This window comes from Euprymna scolopes, chromosome 5 (assembly GCF_053919585.1).
Source record: "Euprymna scolopes isolate OS-2025 chromosome 5, ASM5391958v1, whole genome shotgun sequence".
Taxonomy (NCBI): Eukaryota; Metazoa; Mollusca; class Cephalopoda; order Sepiida; family Sepiolidae; genus Euprymna; species Euprymna scolopes.
In genome coordinates, this window is record NC_136486.1 from 102,817,569 (window position 1) to 102,825,534 (window position 7,966).

Here is a 7,966-nt window from a genome sequence, read left to right on the forward strand (position 1 = left end):
ATGCAATAATCCAACGCAATTGTTTTAATTCTAAATCAAAAACAAAAAGACATTGCAAGAAGCACAACAAAGGCGAAAATAAAATATGACCGGGCAACACCGATATAAACATATAGTAGAATATACTCCAAGAGACTTTACAGTCAAGTTTAAGTTAACACTGCAGAGAAATAAAAATAAAACATGCGATTAGTTTTTAAAAATGTACTCGACGAGGATGAGATTCGAACTCACGCGGGGAGACCCCAATGGATTAGCAGTCCATCGCCTTAACCACTCGGCCACCTCGTCAACTGCTCCACTGAGTTATCAGTATCTATTTTAACAGTAAGATTTTTTCTGTCAGACTTGCTCTTTTTTCTTTTTCTTTTTTTTAAGCGTTATTATATTCAATTCTCTTGTTATTTTGACAGCAGTTTGTGTCAGCATTTATTCGCAATCTGTTACGCGCTGTTTAAAGGTCAGCTCTATTCATCATATAATTGATACTTCTCCAAACCGGGACCCCTATCGAACCCAAATGTTTCTAATTGCTATTTGCGGATCAAACCGTAAATAGCCAAGTAGTCACCGAACTGCCACTTAGTACTGGCATTAAATGAAACATTTTTTCTTTACCCAGCGACTAGGATAGGAATGTTTCCTCGGTACCAAATTCAACATAGATTAGAGCTTTCTTGTAATGATCTGGTCGCTGTTGATTATGATGTGATGCTGGTTCTGAGCAGTTCTATGAGGTCCACTCTCCAAGGCTTTGCCTTCTCTTTGATAAGGGATTAGATTATTGATAATCGTCCGAGGTGCTCTTACCAGGAAATGCTGATGAGGATGCCCAGTTACATTTTGCAGGTTAGAGAGCCCCATCTCGGGGACGCTGACATCTCCATCCTACTTTCCGAACCCGGTTTCTAAGTTCTTGCAGTGGGAGAGAACTAAATATTTTCCTTAACTTAAGATGGTAAAACTGCAGTTTAGCGGCTTGAATAGAATGTAATCAAAAATTGTGTACATGCGTTGAAATTGTTTTCGTGTCTTTTTTTTTTCTTTTGTTTTTTATTTTTATTATGGTGAACTTCTTGAATCAAGAATTTATTTAATATTGAGCATAAATCCCCTTTTTCCCTCCATATACATTGTGTGTGTGTGTGTGTGTGTGTGTGTGTGTGTGTGTGTGTGTGTGTGTGTGTGTGTGTGTGTGTGTGTGTGTTTGTAAAATTGGTGGCGTCATTATTTTGTGTGTAAATCTTACGGATAGTCAAAATCGCTAAAAATGAAGAATGGAAGTAACACTGTTTTGTTAGATTTTTATGTCTACACAAATATTATATTTAAAATAGAAATTTATTATTTTAACCTGAATCTTATGTATTTATTTGTTCGCTTTATTTTCTTATACAATAAATATGTGAATTGAAATCGCGACCGTATTAATACGATTTACATTATAGCTAACATAATAACTTATCACTTATGGCCTTCCATATTTCGGGAGGGGTTGAAACGCTGTTAAAAACCGAAGACAATAGTATAAAATAAATGATATTTTTTAATAATATATTTTTTAATTGGTATTGATTTCAATATTTTATAGATGCAAATAATCATTTTTATATCATATTAAAATTAAACAACAAAAACAAAAAAAAAACTATAAAACCTTACTATAAATTCTATATTTAAAACTGATTGTTCGGAATTATAGAATTTAAAACAATAAAATAAAAACTTGTCAAAATTAAATATATTTGAGAATTTTTTTTTCTTTGCAATTCAACTGATTATATCATATATTATCGAGAAATGAGATTATTTATTTACAAAACATTAAAAAAAAATATTGAATTCATTTCCATTTTCTATTTACGAATTCAAGTTAAGTTAGAAAAAAAAAGCACATGTTTATACATAAAAACAAATATTAAAAATAAGTTTAATTCTTCAGCTTTATTACCTGTTGAAATTATATCCAATTCTAATACAATTTGTCCGGATTTCGTAAAATAAAATAAAGAGTGGGTAAACACGTAAAAAAAAGAAAAAGAATGTATTTTACGAAAAATGCATTTTAAATATAAATTAATTCAATGGTGAACTGGCGTAGAAAATTTCATGAAAATCTATTATTTTTTTTTTCTTTTTTACTTATAAGAAATTAAGCAGAAATAAGCAGGCTCTTTATTGGACGGTTTGTCCGCCCACGATTTTGTTTGAACCAGTCAGATTGCATGTTATTACTAACTGCCAAGGATGTGCTTATCGATGTATTGGAAAAATTGTATCGGAATCGGGAATTTAATTCGGAATCGATAACTGATTTTAATTTGTCCAAATTCGCATATATTATTATAGAGTCGTGATTTCAAAAGTAAAAAAAAATAATATTTAGATGCCATTAGCTAGAATTAAAACTGCAGAATTCAAAGCTGGTGACGTTACCACTGTACGACCGTCACACGCATATGTACAGATTAAAAATAAAAAGAATAAGCTGATATGAATGTACAAAATTTATATCGATTTTTTTCAATTTTTACCCATTTTTGTCCCTTTAAAAACAATTTTAACCGGCTAAAGATCCATAAAAACGGCCTGTAAAAAATCCAATCATTTGAAGCCCCTAGCACTACTCTACGACCTTTAGTTTTGGAGGAGATAGAGTTTGAAAATATGAAGACATACCGACAGACATATAGCCGTTCATATATTAGATTTTAGAAAATAAATAGTAGGTTCTCTACAGTGCATTGTAGATAACAATGTATTGTGGATTAAGTCACTGTGGGGAGGTATGTGATGCTTCTTCCTGGTGCACCGCGGTGGGTCCCCGACTCGAGCAGGCAATCAATCGATTTGCTTGAAAAATGGGCGATTACATCGATTTCGATGACAATAAAAGTATTGGAAGTTTTGAACATTCGTTGATCCTCATTCAATACCGGGCAACGTCGGCTCTTCTGCTAGTGAATTTTTAACTGTCGTTAGAGTTAGATTGTAAAATTTCCATTGTGAAAATTCCTTTCTTTCTGTCTATATCTAGAGAAATAAGCAAAGCGGCGTTAGAACGTTGCACAAACTAGATAAAGAAATAAGAAAGAAAGGCTGAAATGTTTTTTTATTATTTCGTTTTTTCTTTTTGTATTGTTTTGTTTTGTTTTGTTTTTATTTTTGTTTTGTTTTTGTTTCGTTTTGCTTATTTACATTCTTTCTTTTACCGTCTTATCCTTGATCTGATTTTTACATACATCTTTTGGTCGGTACGTCTGTCTGTCTGTCACTTTTCAATTTGAAATAACATTTGGCACAATGAATGGACGTATCTTATGTTTAGATGTTTCCACGTATCACCAAAAGATGCTAAATTTTGTTTTGGTCTGTCAGGCTTAACTTGAAATAGAATTTTCGTCAGACTGTTACGTTTGAGCGTTATATCAGATTTTCAGCGCAAAGCGCGCAGTTTAGATGTACGCATTGTACTTTAGATACCCCCAAGTATTTATATAAAAAGTTGTTTGTAAAACAGTCGGTCTGTGGCGTTGGAAAACCATTTCAGTAGGTTTGTCACGTTTAAGCTTAAAACAGCATTGTCATCGATCTTTACGTTTAAATTTGAAATAATATTTTCGGAAATCTGGCACGCTTAATTTTCGAAAAGCATTTCAGGTGGTCTGTCACAGATTAGACTACGCTAACTGTTAATTTTTTAACACCTAGTTTTCTGTTGCAAACAACTAAAACAATGGTGTTTTCAAGGACTATGGGATTCTTCTTTGACCTAACTGCATCAACCAATGAATGAAACCCATGTTTTAATTTTTGTATTGTTTTTTCATTAAAAAAAATATATATTTTTCAAAAACTCTTGACTTGATTTTATGTGATGTGAAAATTTCACACCCATCGTAGGCAACGTGTGTAAAAATACTATCGTAGCTCAAAGGGTTAAGATAAATGCTCAGATATGAAGTAGTATTTGCATTTCTCTGCAAACGCTTAAGTTTTGGATAGCACGCGGTTAGAATGAAGCAAAAGATTTCTTTTTAACGTGGAAAAAAATCCAGCTCTCTCGAAACGGGTACTGAGGATTGAGACAAAAATTTAAATTACCTCAGTCTAGAATGAGTTCTTTGTTCACCGACCGATAACAGAAGAGATGAAGTGCACTGATGTATTTTAGCAGTCTCAAATTTTGGTGTCGGAAAAATTTAAGTCAAGTGAAGTAATCTCAAAAATTGTTACCTTGTCTAAAATAACAAAGCGATATTTCACCGATAGGCTTAAAAAGACACAGAAAATGATTGCAAATTATATAGGACAAACGAAGCTAAATAAAATAATTTGTAAATGAATTGAAAATATTTAAATGAAGGTTACAAAAAAAAGGCCACATTTAAAAGAAAATGAACAGAAAATAATAAAATTAAATTTTTCAGAGCTAAATAAATTTATTACAAAAAGAAAAAAAAAACTTTTTTTTACAGTGAAACATTTAGAAGAGGAGTCTCCAAACTACGGCCCGCAGGCCAGATCCAGCCCGTCACACTGTTTAATCTGGTCCGCGGAACTCTTATGGAAAACGTAAAAAATATCCCAGAATTGTTTTTATTTTATTTTTATTTTTTTTTATGCTAATGCATGAAAATAGTGTCGCGGTTTTTCTTTTTGTTCAGAAAACGATTAAAAGAATGGGATTTTGGATAACCAGTTTCACTAAATATGGAAGGAAATGGGAAACTTCTTCCCGAGATAACCATGGCTCCGCAATCGGGAGAGTTATAATAGCAGGGTCGCTGCATGCACGTTTCACTAAACGTTAATGAGCAAAAGAATATAAAACACGTCTAGGGTTTTTTGTTTGTTTGTTTTTTTGTCTGACGTAACAAGAAGTCAGTAATATGGCCCCCACCGTTTGAAAACTTTAAAATTTTAAAACATATATTTATTTAAAAGAAATATTTCGGGTTTTTTACTACACACATATATTCGAAAATGGGTGGGGGGTTACTATCCACACAGATTCGAAAAAGTTGTCAAAAAACAAATATATAACAATTAAATGTTATCAAAGGCAAAGTAAATTACTTTTCTACCTTACTGGATAATTTTTTAGTGCTTTTATTTAATGTAAAATGTTTATTCGGTTCGAAAAACGAGTAATGTTGTCGACGAACAAGAAAAGATGTTTTTGAAGATTTTATAATCACTTCAAAATAAGAAATCAAACAAAATGATAGTAGAAATCCACCCAGTAAATTTTACAGTGACATTTATTCGGTGAGTTTCTTCCACCGTTCTAAAAACGAGTATTGTTGAAGGTTGTCGGTGAACAAGAATAGATGGTCGCGATGTCTTTGAAGACTTTATAATCACTTCAAAATAAGAAATAAAACAAAATGATAGCAGAAACCCACCCAGTAAATGTTACAGTAACATTTATTGGGTGGGTTTTTAACACCATTTTGTTTTATTTTTTATTTTAAGGTGAATATTGAGCCTTCAAAGACATCGCGCCCATCTTTTCTTGTTCGCCGGCAGCCTTCAACATTACTCGTTTTTCGAACCGAATAAACATTTTTAATTAAATAAAAACATTAAAAATTATCCAGTTAGATAGAAAAGTAACTTATCTTGCCTTTGATAATATTTATTTGTTCTATATTTGTTTGACAGTTTTTCGAATATATGCGTATAGTAAAACCAACCATATTTTTGTATATATTAAAATCATTTTTCAACGAACAACGAAAGAAATTAAAACATATCTTTAATTCAAATATCATACGAACGAGAAAATTTATTTGATTCACTCGATGGAATAACAAAGTCTTGCTCTTTGTAAGACTTACCAAAATGTTAAGTTATAGAGTTTTAAAAAAAATCTGTTGATAAAATGGCGCCCGTTAATTTCCACACCGTAAAAAAAAGATATCATGTAACTTAAATTTTTCGACGACAGCAATTTGGGACAGCTCAAATACCCCAGTACCAAATAAAGTTTAGTATCAGCAGAACAGATACTTCTCTTTGCTTCTAGCCAAAATAGTCCGTGTCGTTTCGAAACAGAATTTTTTTACGCTAACCGCGCAGATTCAATGGACGCAACTACAGAAAACCCGTTCTCGTATTTTGTTGTTGTTGTTTTTTATTATTATTATTTTTTATTTATTTTTTTTTTTTTTTCAATTCTTGAAGATTTTTTTTTTCTCGGTTGTTTGATTCTCCTGTACGTAACATTTCAATTCTTTCTTTCTTTCCCTGTGAACAAAATAAAACCATATTGTCTTTTAGTAAAAGAGGTAGGCGGGGTGACTTGTAAGGTTTTTATTATTCTCTTATAGTTTCTTTCCTTATTGTTTGGATTTATTTTTTTATTTTTCCTTCTTTCTTTCTTTTTTATCAGTTATGAAGTGAAACCGAGTGTGCGGGGTCCTTCCTAGTTCTTTGATGTTTGTTACTTCAGCTGGCTATTGACCGGGCGCGGCGGTCGTCAACACGGGCACCGGCCGAGGAGTCCTTGACACACAACAGATTGCGAGCGCGACGCCCGTGGTAGCCGTTCGACAAACGGATCAGCGAGTCGGAATTATTTACACATTTTTCTCCTCGTTGCACACAGGCCGGGCCGTTAAAGTATACACGTCGATCCAATTGAGACTAACGGGTACATAATGTATGCAGTAGTTTCTATATTGCAATCGAATCGAAATCAAATCAGACAAGAACGGTTAACGGCCACTAAAGATAATTTGTGTATTAATACAGCTATCAGATAAGATCACGTGTACTTGTATATATCTTATTGAATTATTTGTTGATTCCCCATACCTCCGTTCAGTCTTGAAAGACAAAGGGTACCCCTTAGGGGCAGTAGCGCGTGTAATTGTGAGGCAAGGGTTGCGCAATCCTCAACCACACCTCTCCTGAAGCAGCACTGTTTAAGTCCAGTGGCAAGGAGAAGACAAGGACGACTGGAAACAATGCCGAGATAAGCGGAGAGCACGTACAACACCTGAAAGTCTCAAATGGTCACCCATTTAGTACTGACCAGGTTCAACGTTGCTTAACTTCGGTGATCCAGCGAGAACCGGTGTGTCAACGCGATTATGCCGTATAAGTTTGTTGATTAACCATATATTTAGTAGCTACGTGCAAAATGGTTTCTAAAATGTATGGACATTTTGATTCCTCACTTAATTTAAAAATTCACTAAAATTCCGGAAATAAACTACTTTTAATCACAGAGTATAATGCACCCATCATTATTATTTTAAAATTTAGTGAAAATATATTAGTTTTTGTAAACAAAAAACACTTATACATAAAAGACACTTTGTATCTATGTGTGTGTCTGTGAGTGTACGTTCGTTCCGCAAATGTGCTTCATATATGTCTAAAAGTATCCTTAGATGGGGTTTTCCTTCGATAAGTATCGAAAATCGATATGTAAAGTTACAATTTTAAGTATTAGAATAAAACGGTACTAGTGCATTATTGGTTCGTGCTGAAATAATAACGTTATTATTTAGAAAGCCGTTGTTGACATGAGGAGGGGAGAGTGTTTTGTACTTTAACCTTACAATTAAAAAAAACAGATGTCATAAAACCTTAATTAAACTTGAACTATTTAAAGAATACCGTGGATCAATAAATGCACTAGCAAAAAAAAAAAAAAATACTGTTTGCTTTTAATAGATACCAGCCTGGGTGCCAGACGTTTTCTGGGTGTTTGGCGGTGTGTGTTGAGCAAAAAAAAAAAAAGATAAATAAAAAAGTTGTAGTAGGCTCGAATCCGTACCGCGAAGGAGGAAAATAACGTGAAGAAAAAAAAAATGACGTCTTTGCTGTTGCGCCCATCACCAAATCGGAATTGACGAATGTTTAAATTAAGGCTAGTCAATCGAAGCGAGGGGAGGACTTTCGAAAATATCGGCGAAAAAAGCGACACCTCTCTGTAGAATATTGCCCATGT

At 33.2% G+C, this 7,966-nt stretch overlaps 1 non-coding gene across 1 annotated transcript; it reads right to left on the bottom strand.

Moving 5' to 3' along the window:
- Window positions 1–209: 209 nt before the first annotated feature.
- Window positions 210–291, bottom strand: Trnas-gcu (transfer RNA serine (anticodon GCU)). Its single transcript has one exon. It is a non-coding gene; the product is annotated as a tRNA-Ser (tRNA).
- Between the last annotated feature and the right edge of the window lie 7,675 nt (window positions 292–7,966).